Source organism: Amblyomma mixtum, chromosome 3 (assembly GCF_055824585.1).
Source record: "Amblyomma mixtum isolate Tamu chromosome 3, ASM5582458v1, whole genome shotgun sequence".
NCBI classification, from domain to species: domain Eukaryota; kingdom Metazoa; phylum Arthropoda; class Arachnida; order Ixodida; family Ixodidae; genus Amblyomma; species Amblyomma mixtum.
This window is the reverse complement of record NC_143014.1, coordinates 281375650-281394793: the sequence shown is the minus strand read 5'-3', so window position 1 is coordinate 281394793 and position 19144 is coordinate 281375650. Positions and strand designations below refer to the sequence as shown.

General features: G+C 43.8%; 1 pseudogene; it reads left to right on the top strand.

Moving 5' to 3' along the window:
- LOC149355031 (calsyntenin-1-like) overlaps nt 1–19144 on the top strand; it is a 149471-nt pseudogene that overhangs the window by 78311 nt on the left and 52016 nt on the right.

The following is a 19144-nucleotide window of genomic DNA, read 5'->3' as shown; positions in this document are numbered from 1 at the left end:
TCAATTAAGTTGCCGTATACCCTAAAGTGATACGAAGAATTTTTACGCAACTGCCTTTCAAAGAAGGTCCTCCAGCCAGTGGAGCTGGCCAGTTGGTGTGATGTGATGGTTAATCCCCATTCACTTAGTGTGACATACAGGGGGCGTGGAATTAACTGCATAGAGATCATGAATCCAGCGTCAAGGAATATGTTCACTTGACATCGCGGTGCTAGGTGGGCGAGTTTAATGTTTTCAACGATACACATCGCCAGAGAGAGAGATACTCTTTAATGAAATACAGAGAATTTAGCCGGCGTTTCAATATCGCTGGCATGCTACTCTGCGTAGGGAGGGGAATTTGGGAGATAAAGACAGAAGGAGAGCCGCACATGAGTTGTGCGGCTTCTCATGACAACACAGATGCCTCGAGGGGACTTCAGTGTACTCGCTGAGCTTGGCTTCAACAGTCAATGCAAGTGCAGGGCGCTTTCCTGCTTGGTGAAAATTATTTAAACAGAAACGTCGCGCCATGGAAAAAAAAAATATTTGCGCTGTCGTTCAGCGCGAGCAATTCGCTGCACGTCTTTGCCGTGCTTATAGCGCTGTGCGCTGCATTCAGTCACCTTAATCCCCGACTGAAAGGTGCGCTGGCGTATGAATTCCTCGTGACTACGAAAATCGGTGCGGGCACGCGCCCCCGCGTAGAATATGGGCACTGGTTTCGTTGCCCGATCGAGGAAGCTCTGGACGATCGAGCATGCATGCAGCGTCTCCACCTTGCTGAAAGGATGATCGAGGATCGAGGGAAGGCTATGCGTAGTAGAAAAAGTTAATTCCGACTGGCGCTGTTCCTGGCCGGTGTATGCCGCACACAAACATGCGTACGTGTACTCAGATAGGCAAATCTGCCCTGATAGCGGGCGGGTTCACTGCACGTGGTGCGCAGCATATGCATAGCGGAAAGGTCGAACATAATCAGTTTTGAGTATGAAGTATGATCGACGTACGTACCGATACCTCATTTGCTCTACTTTTTGCGCGCAACGCGCACAAACGCGTTAAGCTAGAATTAATTGTGCAGCACCTTTTAAAAATTCATTCGCCTCAATTGATGGTTCTCCCTAGATTAAAATTAACTGCGCAGCTAACACACATTTTTTTTCACCTGGCCGTAGTTTATGCCGTGCGCCTGGAATCGTCTGCGCCGAGGACGAGTGAAGAAAAGTCAGCAAAGCCGAAAGCGGCTGGCCGTCTTTGCATGGGTGGCCATATATATGCTTCGCACGAAACGCAGAAGTACTTCAGTTATGCGAACCGCTTGGTTGGTACGCATCAGTTGTCAAGTTCACTACGAGACAACGTTTACCGTCCAATATTGATATATGATATGTGTACAGTTTTGCCAAAAATGAGCCAGGATCGAGTGAAGCCGGCCGGATGATCCTATCGAGAGCTCGAGCTCTACAGCGATTCATGGCCTCCGTGCAAAGAATTTTCAGGCACTATCGGAAGGGCGCGCAGCTCACATATACCCTAGTAGCACAGTATGTTACTGCAACGTTGCAACAACATTGCCAATGTTGTACTATGTTGTGCTAACATTCTTCAACATTAGATAATGTTGCTGCAATGTTACCAAGCAACATGCTGATAACGTTGCCCTAAAGTGGTCTTTTTACATTGCAGCAATATTGTCAAATGATGAATAAATGTTGAATCACATATACGATGACATTGATATAACATTCATGCTATAGGTTAATTGTCTGCCCTCTCGGGCTATTTCTGAAGCCCAAATAGAAAAGCCGGTACCAGATCACTTCTACTCACCATGACAGTATTAATTTATTTATTTATTAATTTTTACTTCGAGGGCAAGTTTGCATATGCAAATGGTGAGCAGTCCAAGTGTACTTGCACTCTGTGACACTAATGTAGAAAGATATATTTCTATCTAAAATATTTTAATGAGCTGGAAGTACTTTGTTTTTCAATTAAACATGCAGACAAAATTAAAACTGCCGAAGAAATTTAGTTCTGGTTTCACTGACGCCCCGCAGTCTAATGGCCATGGAGATCACTGTCACAAATCCAAATCCAAACCGCGGCCGCGCCGAGAGCCAATCCTGCGATGAGCGCTCATCGGAGAACCTGCGTTGCGTGTCAGCGGCAGTCGTGGCAAGATATTCACGTTTTTTGTTCTTCTAGTACAGTTTTTCTTGCGGTCGCCGTGCCCGCGCTGCTGTGTTTCGTTGTGGTTTCACTGGAATTCAGCTGAAACAACAAAGGCTTGCCCAGAGGATGACCTCAATGGTGAGTGATTTCTAGACTTCAATGTTCCATTGTTGTGCTGTTGGTTGGCACAAAGCCAGTAGTGTACCTTCGTGATAGTTTGATAAAGTGCTACATTCGTTGTATCATGAAGAGAATAAAGTGCTAAGCGAAGTGTCCTTTCGGCAACGACGCCGAAGAACAGCTGAGGCTGTTCACGACGAACTAGAAAACTGTTTTTCTGTTGTTAGGCTTGATAATGCTCATGGCAGCAGATTGTACGCAACATGAGCAGAACAGTATCAAGATGCCTTTTGATCGCATAATATTATTTTATCCTCTTTATCAGCGCCAGGCGAGGACGCAGTTGAAAGCCGCAGTTCACTTGTCGGATTTTAGCACCGCTAGCAGCATCTCTGACATAGAAAGGGCAACATAGGAGTTGTCGCGGATTTCTGACGATAACGAGTTGGTGGTTTATGAAGATAGGATGACACTTGAGTCTGGTGCCGCTACTCAATGTCTAGAGCACGACTTGCGCGAGTGGGCAATTAATAGCCTGCTTCTCACCTGCATTCCCTGCTTAAAGTGCTGAAGCCATACCATCCAGAGTTACCCACGGATGCTAGAAAATTACTAAAGACGCAGAGGCATACTGATCCAGCAGTGATGACCGATGGTCATTACCACTACTTTGGAATGTTTCGTTCTCTGGAAGAACATGTGCATGTTCCTTAACGTCTGCACTTTGTGCGAGGGCATTACACCAGTTCTCATGCATTCTACTGGAAGATAGTATAAATCCAGCGGCATTTTAAGCAAGGAACCAGAATTTGTTCTTTCACTCGAAACTGACGCTGCTGCATTATACTAGTCTTTGCCCTCTCATTCCCAATCAGATGTATACCCTTATAACCAACATTTATGGGACTGTGCAGCGATTTGCGCCAAAGGTAAGAAAAGTGAAATATTCATTGGTGTTCAATCATCCTTCATCATCGTCAGCCAGACTATACCCACTGCAGGGCGACAGCCTCTCCCATATTCCCCAAATTAGCCCTTTCCTGTGCTAGCTGCATCCACTTGACCCCTGCACCCATCATCAGTTTGTGATCTAGCTTATGTAGCCCAGGAACAATCGGCCGTTAGCAACTTTGCCTTTCAAATTGTGCGCAGCAGTGAGGCTGAAAAAGACTATGGGCTGGGCCTGCCCTCTTCGCTTGGTTTACTTTGTTGGCCACCCGCCATGGCACAATTGAGGGAAGACAAAGGGAGTGATGTGCAACCACGTCCAGCCGGCTACGCCTTCATCTACAAACGCCCTTGTGGTTTTAAGCAATTGAATGGTCGTCCCCAAGGACGACATCAGTATGTCCGCTTGTAAGGCAGGATTCAAGCGAGACAGCAGCACTGGCAATCGCTGTGAGGTGCGGGAATGGGAATTTTTGTTTGTAAATTATTTGCTTGCTTTGGAGGAATTTTAGGTGGCATGAATAGTCGATCTCCTTTATGTAATGAATGCATTTTTTAGCCACTTTCAGAACAATTTGTTGCTCAGGCTGTTAAAATATGCTCGCGGTGCCAGGGAAGGGCATTTTTTTTTTCACTATTTTGGTTTGAGCCATGTGACTGGACATAAGTTCTTTAAACAGAGCTGTCCAATGTCTGTGTTCCTTGAGGAGTGTAGAAGATTTGTTATTAGACGTGTATGCTTATATTAGGAAATTTTTTGTTCTTTTTTTTTGCAGGGATGCAGCTTCGCTTGTGACATCATGAATTAGAAGAGACCATCATCGTGAGCAGCTGGAGGCTACCAGAAGACAAGCATATTTTAGACGTGCTAAATTGTTCAGGCAAATGTTGACAGTACTTTAAATTTGTAGTTTTCCAGTGCAACAGTGCATGACCAAAGAAGGGAAGAAGGATACTTGAAGAAAACAGCGCAGCAACAGGGACAAGAGAGAAGATGAGACAGGTGCTGACTAGCAAGTGAAGGTTTATTGAAAAGGAACGCATAAAACATACTCTCTTCACAACCAAGAGTGCGCATAAACTGCGCGAATAACACTGATAACCTGTCAACTTCAGTCATGGTGGTCAGGATACAATAGTTCACAATCATGAACAAGGACGGACAGTCGTTCATGACTGTGAACTGTTGAATCTTGGCCACCATGACTGAAGTTGATAGCTTATCGGTGTTGTTTGCGCAGCTCATGTGCGCTCTTGGTTGTAAAGTGAGTATATTTTATGCGTTCCTTTTCAATAAACCTTCAGTTGCTGGTCAGCACCTGTCCCATCTTCTCTCTTGTGCTTGTTGCTGCGCTGTTTTCTTCAAGTATGTACCAACTTGCCGTTTTACTGAAGTTGGGAAGAAGGATAAAACACAGCGCTCACTGACAACTGGTTATTTAACGGCACAGACACTGCTTAAATGCCCTCAGACCAGCCTTTATCATAAAAACTATGAAAGAAACATCATATCTGCATTATATGATACAATTGAAGTATTGCTCGCAAATTGTGAACCAGCTTTTTTAATATGATGCGTCTCTGTCGCTTCACATGTGGTTTGTGGTCTGCTTCTGCTAAGGATCTTCGCACTTGAAAATCTCTGTACAATCACTGCAGTGCTTGACAAGTTTGGAACCTGTCTTCATTCTTTAGATCTCTTGCATGCAGATTGCATTTATGGGCCTCTAGCATTTTGCCTCCATCGAAATGCAACCACCGCGGCCAGGATAGAACCCGTGTCTTAACAGGCCAGCAGCGAGCACCATAACCACTGAACCACCGCGGCGGCTCATGTATCTGTGTGTGTGTGTTCCGTAGGGTTGGAAAACTATGCACTTAAATCAGTGATGTTAAACATTAAGCCCAACAACTAACTCTGCTGTTCATAATACCTCTGCTCCTTGTTTCTGAATGGCCAACTAGGTTGAACTGCTATTTTGTTTATTTGTTGCAATTTTGTGCACAAAATGAATGTGTTATATTTGGGAAATACAAAGTCCAGGTGGTGCATGTTTTCAAGGTGTGCTATTGTTGTGTAAATAGTTTACTCAAGTGTTTTGTATTTATAACATGCCAGTTGAGAGGTGTGTGCACGTTTTCATGCTATGGTAATGTGCCTAGTAACTGTTTAAAACATTAGCTCTGGTTCTTGTTCCCGAGTAGCTCACATGTGTACTGTTTTTTTTAGATTTGTTGCAAAATTCTTTACGAAGTAAATAAATAAATCATATCCGTGAAAATGTAAGCCCTCGTGTTGCATTTTTCAAGCTGTATTGTTGAGTGTATTATAAGTCTGCTTCCTTTTTCGAAATTATATTTCTGTCTATTTAAATAAATCAGTCTAATTGTCGGAATAACCATGTCATGGAATCTTGTTGCATCTAAACGATAGGAGCACTGGTAGAGAGCTAATGAATGTAACATTTATTTAGAGCAAGCGGTCTGGAAAGTATGGAAATACAATGTGTTGTGCAGTGCAGTCTTGTATTTGTATTCTATAGCAAGCACCGCATTACTGTGTAGCAAGGAGTAATGCTCAATTGCTCATTCTTGTAACCTTAAGCTGCTGTAACCATTCTGGTATAATGATGCCATTGTACACAGTTTAGTCTTTCAAGAGATCACTTTATGGAGCAGCAGCCATTATTGGTCGCTGAAATATTTCAGTAATTTAGAATGCTGTCTAAATGTTTCTGAAACATTATGACAGCATTGAAGCAATATTGTAGTAACATTGTCGTGGGAATGTTGCATGTGTGCGAATAAAAAGTTGTATCAACATTAAGAAAATGTTGTAGCAATGTTGCATTAATATTGTCTCCAGAAGTTGCTTTAACATTGACTGAAAGTTGGTGTAACATTGGAGCAATATTGTCTCAACGTTGTCTTATGTATGTTGCGTTAACGTGGCAAAAAGAGGACGCTAGCCACGTTAAGGCAATGTTAGAAGGTAACGTTGTGGCCACACTGAGGCAACAAAGCGTGCTACTAGGGTACTTAATGCATGCTTGCAAGAATCATGCAATTTGCACGAATATTGTATGTGTTTGAGCATACGTACGTGTGTTTCAGATATGTCCCCGCTAATTTCGTAAGCTGCTTTCTGGCCAAATAAATCTCCACCGGTGAGCGGTTGTGCTGGTACTACAAGATGTGTGCTACACAAACCGATTAAAACGTACAATTAAGCTTCTTGCCAGTATTATAACTTTCCCGAAGCGATTCGCAGCTATACCGGTGACGGTCGAAGCTAACGTCTCCCGCAGACAGAGCAGCTGCATGCAGGTTTCTGCAGGACCGTCAGAGTCACGCCGGTAAACAGAGCTGCTAATGGAGATGCCTTCAGCACCGTCAGAGTCGTGCCGGTACAAACAGACGTGCTGACGGAGATCCCTTCAGCACCTTCAGAGACGCGCCGGTGCTAACAGAGCTGCTGACGGAGATGCCTTCAGCACCGTCAAAGTCGTGCCGGTACAAACAGAGGTGCTGACGGAGATCCCTTCAGCAACTTCAGAGTCGCGCCGGTACAACCACAGCTGCTAATGGAGATGCCTTCAGCCCCGTCAGAGTCGCGCCATTGCAAACAGAGCATCCATGCAGATTCCTTCAGGACCTTCAGGTGCATGTAGAGGTGACAGTCAAGAATCCTGTTGGCTCCCTGAAGGAACTTTGAAGGATTTTTTGACCGGGTTGTAGATTTCTTTCCATATTTATCACATAAAGCATAATGATCGAGTAGCGATGATAGAGCAGAACCTTGCCTTAATTAGATACGTACCTCGACAGTTGTTCTTTTACTCCTTTCGCTGTAATTTCAACTTTATTATCACGCTATATTTCCTGCAGGAAATCAATTGCCTCTTTACACCCCAGAAAAAAAACCATTGGAACCAATTGGACATTCCAGTTGGAACTAAATGGACATTCCCATTGCTTCCAATTGGTTCCAGTTGTGTTTTTAGCCCCTGACCAATTGGACCCAACTGGACTAGCCAATTGGACCCATTAGGCCAGGCAGTTGTTTGTCCCAGAAAATATTCACAAAATATGTTACGTTCATTGAGAAAGGTAGCTAAACGTTTGAATAATATGCTCTAGGATCTTGGATGAATATTTCTACAACTTAACACATTGTAACGTGCAAAAGGAAAAGTGATTTATGAGGACTGCGGGGAGACACTCTGCCTAGTGCCAATCAACATTTTTCTACGGAATTGAGATTAAAATGTTTTTATGGAAATCAAAGCCAACAGACACACATGCATCACACACAAGCGACACTGCACATATAGGCACTAGTAGCATATACATTAGCTCAATATGTACATCCAGAGAACACACTTCTGCTCCAACATATATACCCAGTTCATGAGGCTCTCATGCTGGGGCCGGTGGCGCTTGCCCACTGAGCACAGATATTTAATTTAATTACAGCTCCAGTGGTGGTGTAGGTGATGAGTACAATTTATTAGGCTAAGCTGCTGATAGCTCTAATTGCAAGTACCATATTAGTTCTGCCTTTTTCGTCAAACATGCAAATATTCATTGGATAAATTGGGTGCAGTTCGGCAGACCAATTGGATGCAATGGGTAAGACCAATTGGGCTCACCAACTGGAACACCATTCCAATTTGAACCAATTGGAACCCATTGGAAATCCAATTGGTTCCAATGGTTTTTTTTTTTACTGGGACATACCTTCATCTTTTAACATGTTCCAGTGGAGTACCCTGTTCACATTGTCATATGCACTGCTTATGTCAAAAAAGGCTGACTACGTATGTCTGTTTTCGGTCTTAGCTATATCTATGCATTCTGTAAGCAGGAACAGGTTGTCATACAAGCGGCTTTTCCTTCTGAACCCGTTCGGGGGTTCTCCGAGTATCTTTTGACTTTCTACCTATGAGTGCATATTTATTTTCACTGCCGGCATTGCCGTCTTGTATACTGCAGATGATGCCGTAATCGGTGTGAAGTATTTTAGGCGCATCCTTTCTCCTTCTCCTTTTCAAATATCATACATTTTTCCTATCGCGAGCTATGTGGAGTTTGCTTATTTGTTATGACTGCCTCCAATACTTTTAACAAAGTTTCCTTGCTTCTTGGACCAAACTCATTCAGCTTGATTGCGATTTCATTTCTCCCTTCGGATATGAATTTAAGAAAATTTGCTTCCACCTTTTTCCTGTTAGTACTGGTCATTTATAACCTGCTTTCTATTATGCTGTCCTGTGTTTCTCTCTCATTTGGGGAGATTTCAGTATTGTCACTCCTAAATGACTCAACTATAACTGATGTAATGTAGATTGCAGTGTTGTCTTGATCTAAGCAAATTCCCTCACCATGCTGAATCTGTTCCTGCTTTCCTTGATTCATTTTACACAGTTAGTTGATATGGTTTCGGAATTTTCTTGGCCCTTGTTTAGTTGCATCACGGACTCCAGCCAGCCAGCGGTCAGTGGACTTCTTTACTTTAGCCTGGACGACGACCTGCACTTGCTGCTTCATTTGTTGATCAGATTCCCATGTTTGGTGTATTTCCTCTTGAGATAACTGTGCCTTCTTTGCTTCGCTGTGTTCCCTTGAAGCCACCCATCAATGTTCGATGGCCTCCTTAATTTCCTTATTCACTGGTTCATTGCTTCCTCTCTCCTCTCCTGTGCGTTACCTTTTTACTTGTTTCATTTCAGTACTGATGAGTAGATTCAAATGATTATAATCCCACTTTATCATGAGGCATTTCTCAATTGCTTCTTCTATGCCTGTTGCCGTTAGCACTATTTGTTTGTCATTTCTTTTGTCTTTACTGCATTTCTCATTTGAACAGAGCTCCCAACTGCAGACTAATCAACGTAAGATCATTTCCCCAGAGTGTACTCCCCCTCTCCATCAATTTCCATTTTTGCGAGCTTGCTATAGATTCCGTGCTATAGATTCGCTGGCGTAGCTCGTGTTCTGTTTCAGCTTCTTCTGTGTGCTTCTACTTTTTCATATATATAATAGCAAAGTGGGTAACACAAGACGCTCACTACATGTGCCACGGATGATCGCCATGTCGTCCATTTTGAAGAACATGAGAATAAGAACTTAATTTGCTGCTTCACAGATGTGATATCATTTGACATGTCTACTAAACTGAATATTATATTAGCTTGAGAAAGCGTGACTCATTTAATTTTCAAAGATGCATGCTAATGAAAATAAGGGGATGGCGCATATTTCTGTAACACATCTTGCTGGCAGTTAGATTTAACAGCCTTCTTAATCATTTTTCTCTGGTGGGAAGTGAGGAATAGCTATGCATGTTAGCACCGTTCTTTTGTTCTTTCAGGGACCATCAAACTGTGTGCAAACCAGTAGTTGTTCTGCACCCTTGCCAAACTTCTTTTGGCTAGAATTATCGAAATAAATATGAAATATTTGGCACTTGACTTCAGCACCCCAGTAAAAAAAACCATTGGAACCAATTGGATTTCCAATGGGTTCCAATTGGTTTCCATTGGACGAGTTCAGTTTCCAATTGGCTCCAATTGGAATGGTGTTCCAATTTGATGGTCCAAATGGACTATCCAATTGGACCATTTGGGTTTCCAATTCGTGAGCCCAAATGGTCTTAGCCATTGCATCCAATTGGTCCGCCGAACTGCACCCAATTTATCCAATGAATGTTTGCATGTTTGACGAAAAAGGTAGAACTAATGTGGTACTTACAACAAGAGCTATCAGCAGCTTAGCCTAATAAATTATATTAATCACCTACACCACCACTGAGGCTGAAATTAAATTAAATATCTGCACTCAGTGGGCAAGCGCCACCGGCCCCAGCATGAGAGCCTAATAAATTGGGTATATAAGTTGGAGCAGAAGTGTGTTCTCTGAATGTTCATATTGAGGTAATGTATGCTACTAGTGCCTGAATGTGCAGTGTTGCTTGTGTGTGATGCATGTGTGTCTGTTGGCTTTGATTTCCATAAAAGCATGTTAATTTCAATTCCATAGAAAAATGTTGATTGGCACTAGGCAGAGTGTCTCCCCGCAGTCCTCATAAATCACTTTTCCTTTTGCACGTTACAATGTGTTAAGTTGTAGAAATATTCATCCAAGATCCTAGAGCATATTATTCAAACGTTTAGCTACCTTTCTCAATGAACGTACCGTATTTCGTGATTTTTTTTCTGGGTCAAATAACTGCCTGGCCTAATGGGCCCAATTGGCTTGTCGAGTTGGATCCAATTGGTCGGGGGCTAAAAACAACTGGAACCAATTGGTTCCAATTGGGAAATCCAATTGGAAGCAATGGGAATGTCCATTCAGTTCCAACTGGAATGTCCAATTGGCTCCAATGGTTTTTTTTACTGGGATGACAACCCTTGTCCAGTTCACCTTAATGAATGTCTTATAGGAAAGACACATCATAATAATCATCACTGTGAGTACCCGTGTAAAGTCAGAACTGCCCGATCTTAGGTTGAAGCAATGTCACTCTTGGTTAAAGAGCTGTACCTTCCACCACTTCCAATCTGGGACTAACTGAAACTGGCTAGATTTGTTTCCCTCATGTTTCTTAGCTTTGTGGTGCCCCAAACCGAAAGATGTATTTTTTCTTCCTCGTATGCATGTCTAAAAAATTGTAAAAGATATACACACTGTCAAACCATTGTTGGGTTTGGGATGCCCCCCCTCTTCCCTGGGTGGATTAAGGCAGCTCGCGGTCCCCTCCTGCCTAAGTGGATTACGGCAGCGGACCCTGACTGGCGAAGGCCGAAGATGCGGGGGGGGCTGGCAAAGACGGCAGCAGCAGCAGAAGCAGCGGGACCATGGTGGCAGCGGCGAAGGCCAAAGAGGGGTGCTGTAGCGCCTGTGATGCCTCCCCTCCTGCCTAAGTGGATTAAGGCAGCGAACTTCCAGGACCGTGGGAGCGGCGAAGGTCAAAGACCGACGAAGGCCGAAGATGCGGCGACGATGGCAGCGTCCCGTGGCCGAGTCGACCCTCGGGTCAACGGACAGAGTGGTGGTGTGCGGAGTGAAAGACAGCAGTGTTTAATTACTGAGCCTCTACCCTCTCCCATCAACCAAGCTGCAAGAGAGCGGGACAGCCAGCACCGCCCAGCCGTGGGTGGTACCTCCGGAGTCCACGTCTGCCCATGCGATTGGACGTCATCCTTAGAAGTTTATTCCCCAGTCAGGGATCTGAGGAATACGAAGGTTTTTTAATGAGTGTTGTTTTGAGGACTTCAGTGCACTCCCGTTGACTCCTGAAGAAGTTCCCTCACACTGAGAGTCCCTCTCAGTTGCTCTCTTATGTAAATAATGTAAATATTCCTGTATAAAGTTCTGCTTCCTTCCTTAATTTCGCTTCGTAACCCCGTCTCCCGCCTTCCTCGTCCCTTCTCTGGCCCGACCACGCTCACCCGATCCTAAAAACACGAGGCAAGCTCATCTTTTGCCTAGCTGCTACTGCTGTGAGCACTGTGCATACAATGCATACAAGTTATACTTTCCCCATTTCTATACATAGCTGGGCATCAGCAGCTGAGGTGCCAACCATTAGGGACATCTGCCTGTACACAGGCTGGTGGTTCTTCTTCGACTAGTCTCGCTAAGCACAGAGTACAGGACTGCAAAATGGCTACAGGCTCTCTTCTGCATTGATGGGAAGCAACATCGATTTTACATTCTGAAGCTACTGAACGTTCAAGAGATGACACAAAACAAAGCATTTTTTTGTACATTTTTTTCATCTACGTAATCCAGCATTGGGAAATTGAATACAGAAATCCTTAACATTCAGAGCTGCAAGTTATGTGTAAATGGCACGTAATGTGCCACACAACAATGCAAGATGTGAAATGCAATGCAGTGCAGGTACAGCGCATAACTAAGCATGGTTAATTTTGTTTGTGAGCAAAGTTCTTATGCATCCATCAAAGCTGGAGTAAGTGGATGCCTCTCACTGCTGGAATAGCTGCTATGTCACTTGCCCATCCAGGATATTGACACACATTAACAGACGTTTTCAGTAACGAAGTCTAAGTGCATTCTTGTTTGGGCATTTTCTGTACATGCAGAAAGACTACACAGTAGTACTGAAAATTCAACAAATTTCTATTGCAATTGCATTTTTGCATTACAGCTGAACTAAAATTAACTAACTTGAGAGAATTGTTAAGCATGCTAGCTTCTGCAGTAATTCTTCCATAAAGCAGAGCAAATATTCAACAAAAGCAGTTAAGCTTACAAGGACATGAAAAGACTGTGCCCCTTGCTAAGGTTGTAAAACATTGGTAAGTACGCAGACTTTTGAGATTGGGAGCGACATGTGGGCAATGAGGGACACCATAGTAGAGGGCTCTGGATTAACTGAGGCTACCAAGGGTCCTTTAACATGCGCTGACATCACACAGCACAAGGGCGTTTTTCACGCTTCGCCTCCATCGAAACACATCCGTGCGTCCAGGATCGGGTCCTCCGACTCAGTAGCCGAGCGCCCTAACCACTAGGCCACTGCGGCATGTATAGAACGAGTACTAAAAGTCCTCCGAGGATTTGTATGGTTCAAGTAGTTCAAGCTCTTTGCCGTCGCAGCCACAGTGCACTAGTGTGTAATAGACTGCGGTTCTTGGTAGTTCATATATTCACCTCTTGGAAATGCAGAACCTCTGGGAAATATGTATCCTAAACTACATTAGAGAACAATGTAACAGCCACACAGTAACAGTAGCAAGAGGCAAACTTTTAAGCGAGTGAAGGAAGCATCCTAAACTCAGCACAAACAGACAACGCATGCTGTAGCGTTCGCACTTACAACGCTTTTTGCGCCCTTAATTCAAGTATGGAACATTGAGTGTGGGCATAATAATGCACGTAGAGCATAGTGACCTTTTTTTATGACTCCATTAATGCTTATAAACATATTAAGAGCCGAATCTTAGCTTGACAATTCCGCATTGCAAGCAAAGCGCCGTGCACGCGCATCTTCCCGAACGACCCCCAAGTCCGAGTGCCCAGCATGTCTTGCGACTCGTTCAGATTGGACACCACCTATTGCTGAACGACCCGCAAGTCGGGAGTACCCAGCGTGCCTTGCAAGCAATGTCAAGCTGTGTTGCATTCTTTCATTCCTTTAATTTTTCTTGCCCAGTTATCAAGACTTGTTCTCAAATTTTCGTCACCTTCACCATGCAAATGCTTGAAGAAGCATGTCTTGCTTTTTCTGTGCTCCAGGCACTATCTGGAGCCCCTGGATTGGGAGGCAAGCAGTAACCACATTTTCAAAGTGACGGCCTTCGACTGTAGCATCAAAGAGAGCCATCTGGTCAATGTCACCATCACGGTCAACAGGGTCTACAAGGTTGGATGGAAAGGTAAATTCAGCTATAGATATTAAGAGTGTGTGTATCCTTCTTCAGCTTTCTTAACATTAACTTACAACATGTGCTCAAAGTTGGATGGAAAGGTAAACTCAGCTATAGATATTAAGAGAGCATGTATCCTTCTTTAGCTTTCTTAAGATGAACTTAAACATCTGTGCCACGTGCTGCAGTTTCTGCGGAATAATGTAGATGGGGTGCACTGCACACCACAGCAACCAGTGCCGGTCTCATGTGGAGATATATTTGAGAGAAGACCGTACGAATGCTGCTAACGTGTATGGTTTAAGCCAGAAATTACTGATTACCATCCACCTGAGTACAGGTTTATGGCTACAAAGGGAAACCATACACACACTTAAATGTATGCATGCATACAGACACACATTTTGGAATGTCACTGTGGCAAAATTTGCTGCTGACCTGCTGAAGTAGGTGTACATCCTTAAAAAAAATTAGCCAGATGTTTTGGTGCAGATGTGTCAATATCTCATCAGCCACAACAATTGACATGTGGAAACTCTTTATTCCTTTTTTCTGTTTGTCTTCTGAAGTACCAGATGCTGCTATCACATGCAACTAATTGACTTGGGTTGGCTCAAAGCTTTTGTGAAAAAGCATCTTCACAGTGTTAATTTCCCCTTCTTTGTGCTCTTGTTTATCAGTGCCTGTAGACTAGGAAGAGTGACGATGTTAAAGCTATAATGGTCGTAGTGGCTTCTGCACTAGCTGCAACACAGTGGCATGTTTTGTGCTTGCAGCATGGAGGAGCATGAGGAGTACACACCAGGCTCCGGTCGCCGGGCCCTGTTCCCGGATGCCCTGCTGGAGCTGTGTGAGGGGCCTGTGCACCCGAACAGCTGTCGGCTCGTCTGACTCCGGCCACCCGCCACATGGGCAAGGGTTGTGACTGGAATACTTACTTCGTCGATTCTCGAAGGAAGCTCTGCGGTAGCATGCCTGTCGCAAGTTGCACACTTTTCATCATTTTCCAGTGAACATTAACCTCAGTGTCACGGTTCCTGCACAAAATATCATGGCTTGGTTGCTTTCATAATGGTGCAATGGAACTTTATAGTTCCTTCTGATGTTTTGACCAAATTTGTTGGCTCTTTGGGATTTTTTCACTGAATGGTTAGATTTCATCCTAACATCTTCAGGCTACCTAGTGCACCAAGATGTGTACAAATTAGTTAATAATGTCCCTCAGTTTTTGCTTCACAAGCTTTCTTCAGACTGTGCCCAGAGGAATCACACTTAGCATTCTCCTTCTTTGCCACATACATAGAAGCCGAGTGGACGCAAGTTCTGCTGGCGGACGAAGGTCGTGAGAGTGACCAGGTCTATGAATTGATGGTGCCAGAAATGCTGTGGTCATTCCCGACTGTACTGTATCGCACAACCTAACCAATGTTTTCACTGTGGGCTTCTGGATATGTCCCCGCGCACCCACAGCCCACAACGCCAGCCACCTCAAGGAGCATGTCCTGTGCAGCTCTGATGGCCACCGTAAGTGAGCTGTCATATCCGCTTAGTCCAAGTTGCTTCCCTGCTTCTCACTAAATGCTTAGTGCATGCTCTTGACTATGCACATTTTTGGAAAAAAAAAATCAGCTTCAACTATATCTCTTGTTACGAAAACTTTTCTACCTAGCAGCATCATTCACGGACAGGACATCAGCATGATTGTACGAGATGTGAGCAGAAGGGTGCAAAGTGGACATATACTTTTGGGTGAAATGACCGGCCAAAACGAATGTGATATTTCCAAAGATGGTTCTATGTAACTATTAAGGTGCTACCTTGGTACAACTCTTCTTCGATATGAAGACAGCTCATGCAAGCAAAAACAGCTCATGCATTTAAGCATTCACCTCTCCTTATTATGTCCTTTCCGCTGTGCTATCTTCCCTTAAATAACAGTGACCAATTGGCTTGCGACTCTACCTGTCTAGCAAAATTGTCATTGTGGCATTAACTTATTGTAGTGACATCATCAACAAGTTGAAATTAGGTGTTTTGCTAATTGGTATTCTTTTCTTACACTTCATTCACATTCATCAGACCTGTAGTCTGATTCAGTAGGGTGTTTACAGTGCATAGTTGGTCAGGCAAAAGGGCATTCAGCTTGGTATGCTAAGCCCCATATTCCTCCACTTTGCCCAAGTTCTTTACATACTTAAGCACACACATGAAAGTGTTTCAGGGAATAGAAATAGCATTCAGCTACTATTACAAAAGAGGCATTGTATCTGCTGCTTCTGTTTTCCTTGGGCCTCATGCATTTCATGATCACTCGGCCTCATTGGATTACGTTGAGAACAATATGAAAGAAGAAAATGAGCACTCCTCATTGAGCTTGCATGTGTGTGACTAATATTCATGCAGGTATGAGCCGGCATCACCCAGTGCTCTTCATCCACAACTGCAGGCTTATCCTGCTGCTGCACCAAGAGCCCACCCAGGAGCAGACCAACAAGTTCACACCAGCTGAGCGGCTCTGGAAGACACCCGAGGTGTGCTGCGACAGGTGGCACCATTATGCATTCTTTGTCAACTTCCCTGAGGTTAGCATCCTTGGCTGCAATCTGCACTACACAATCCATGTACCATCCCTTTAGCTGTGTGTTGCATTGTGGGGGTCAAGTGTGCTGATAAGCACATCAAGTACCTGGTCATGGAATATAGAAATGTGCCTATAATTGGGACTAGATGTTCCATGTTGATACAGTATCTCCTACTGGGTAGGGCACTCAAACAGATCAGTCCAAGGGAAGATGATAAGCTGGCAGTTAATTAGTTCAGACTGGTTTATTGCAGTATTCTTAGAACAATTATTGCAATAGTGAACAGCACTAATTCCAAATGCACTCACTCTAAAGAACGGTTTAAATAAAGCTGGTGCATGTAGATTGGTTGGTACCCAGCTAGTACTGAGTGAAGGAGCGCTGATCATTACTAGAAACATTGCATTTAGTATCAAATGTCTTGAGTTTGAACTAAACAGTGCCCAATTAGCCCTTAATGAGTTCAGAATGCACATGGTACAGCTTGATCTACTGTAGTTTTGGATGTTATGTGGACATTCCACAGACGTCTGTGGTCAGTTGGGTTTTGTGGACAAGCATTCTTTGGGTATTTCAGTGGGACATGGCTCATGCCTTTTAATTCCTGAGCTAGTTCAGGCATTTGGATTTTCCTACACTTCCTTTCTGAATGGCAGTATCATTTCGGTTCTGTGTGATGCAGGCTTCACTCTGTGTCGACGGACGGCCGTTTAAGGTGACGGCTAACAACCCGGAAATTGTAGACTACTGGCCTCTTCACCAGACCAAGAACATCAACACCACATTTGCTGTAGGAGCCTGCTGGCAAGGTATGCTGCCTGTTTTACACTGACGGCCTTAGCGGCTTCGAACAGCATCTACTGTACTGAACATGTTATGTGCACCCACGGAAGGAAATAAAACTTTTCTACAATTGGCTGTAGATTTCCCTGCATGAGCTGAAGTGTAAGGATATAAACAAAGAAAAAGTTACCTGAAATAATGTGAGGTATAACAATATACTACAGATTAGTTTGGTAGAATTTTTTGCTGCTTTGTTCTATGTCAGTAAACTAGAAGCAGTCATACTACTGCTGGCCTTTTGCTAACACACCATTTGTATATGCATTGAGGCAGCGTTGCATGTTTCATTTTGGTCCTCTGCAACCTTAAAACTCAGCATTCACTTTACATCTCTGGCTTAAGAGCTGACTCATTAATTTTTTATCGTATTGAATTCTTGACAGATCAAGAGGTGTAAATAAGCTTACTTATGGTAGGGAGTATGTTGTTAATGACATCCTAGTCGAAATCAAGAGAAAGAAAAGGGCTTGGGCAGAGCATGTAATGCAAAGGCACGATAAGTGATGGTCCTTAAGGGTATTGGAGTGGATTCCAAGAGAAGGGAAGTGCAGCAGGGGGTGGCAGAAAATTAGGTCGGCAGATAAAATTAAGAAGTTCACGTGGAAAAGATGGACACAGCTTGCTGGCACAGGACAGGACTAATTGGAGAGGTATGGGAGATGCCTTTGTCTTGCAGTGGGCATAGTCAGGCTGATGATGATGGCAATGATGTTGTTACCATTCTGACAAAATAAAGCCACATCTAAAGCTTGCTAATCTGGCATGCTTCCTAAAGTTGTATCTTGAGAAATATTTTCCTCTAGGCCGGAACTAAAATAAGGTTCTGCACATTGACCCATTTAGTATGTTTAGTGGGACCAGAAGTCAATACAGGTTGGTGAGCGTTTTCAAATCTTTTGTGCAAAATTGGTGATAAGCAGCGCCACTGTTTTCTAATCGCATGATGTAAAGCCAACTCTGCAATTCCTAAATTCAGCTGGTCATGCGGAGCCTAGCCACATGCATGGCTTGGTGCTGCATCCATGGCGCTCTTTTCATAGTGTTCTTCCAGGAAGTGACCTCTGATTCAGAGCAGCAAAGTCACAGTGGCAGCTGGGGAGCAGGACACCCTCGATGATCTCGTGTTCCGGGTGGCCTATGTCAATTTGCGCGACTTCCCCCCACCTGGTCCTCATACTTTTCTTGTGGCCACTACTGTCATGTAAGTATTTTGTCGATATCCAAATTGTATGTCAAATAGGCACGCAGGGGAAGTCTGCAGGCATTCAGGGAAAATCCATGGATATCCAGAATCGGTGCCTTCTTGATGTCCAGTATGTGCACGTGGGATGTGGGTTTTCGGGAACACTAGCTGGATGTTTTTTCTGAAGCCAAAAGTTAGCAGTTGGTGCATGTAGTTTGAAAATATATTGGATCCTTTCGATCAAACTACATAAATACATGTTCACTGTGCTGTTCTTTTTGAGTTCAGCCAGTATGGGGCGCAAACATATTTCACACGTTTCTCATTGGCTGGCATGCCATATAGAGCTCACCCAGCAGAAGGCCTCATGGGCCTGTAAACAGTCCAAAGGTGGCAGTAGATAACTGGCGCATTGCACCTGGTTTTAGCTCGCAAGCTGTGCTTAGTCTAGGTAAAGTGTTGCAGTTAGTCAAGTTAATCAGAACTTCTCTTCAACAGCAGCTAGGTCATTGTAGACTAGGACAGCACATCAGAGGCCCTAAATGGAGCCTAGTCATTGCATGTTAAAGGAACATTGTTATTCTGTACTGAAATGAAGGCATTTCGAATTTGATGCGCTTCTTGAGTGCTGTTAATTTCATTCTTTGATGTTTTCACTATGGATTGAATATTAGCATCGGAAAAGAGGAAGATAAACACGTGATATTTCTCTAACTATGGCAGCAGTGCTGTACAGCCACTGCCTTTTCTGCATTTAGCATTCTCCATTCTGGACCACAGAGGAGAGAAAATGGCAAAAAGACTAATTGTCACTTTCACGTACGTCGCAAGCGAAGTGGCTCATTCCAACACATATTAATGGGGTTCTAAAATACATTGAGCCAGCTTCACAGTAGTGTCAAATGCCCAAGTAA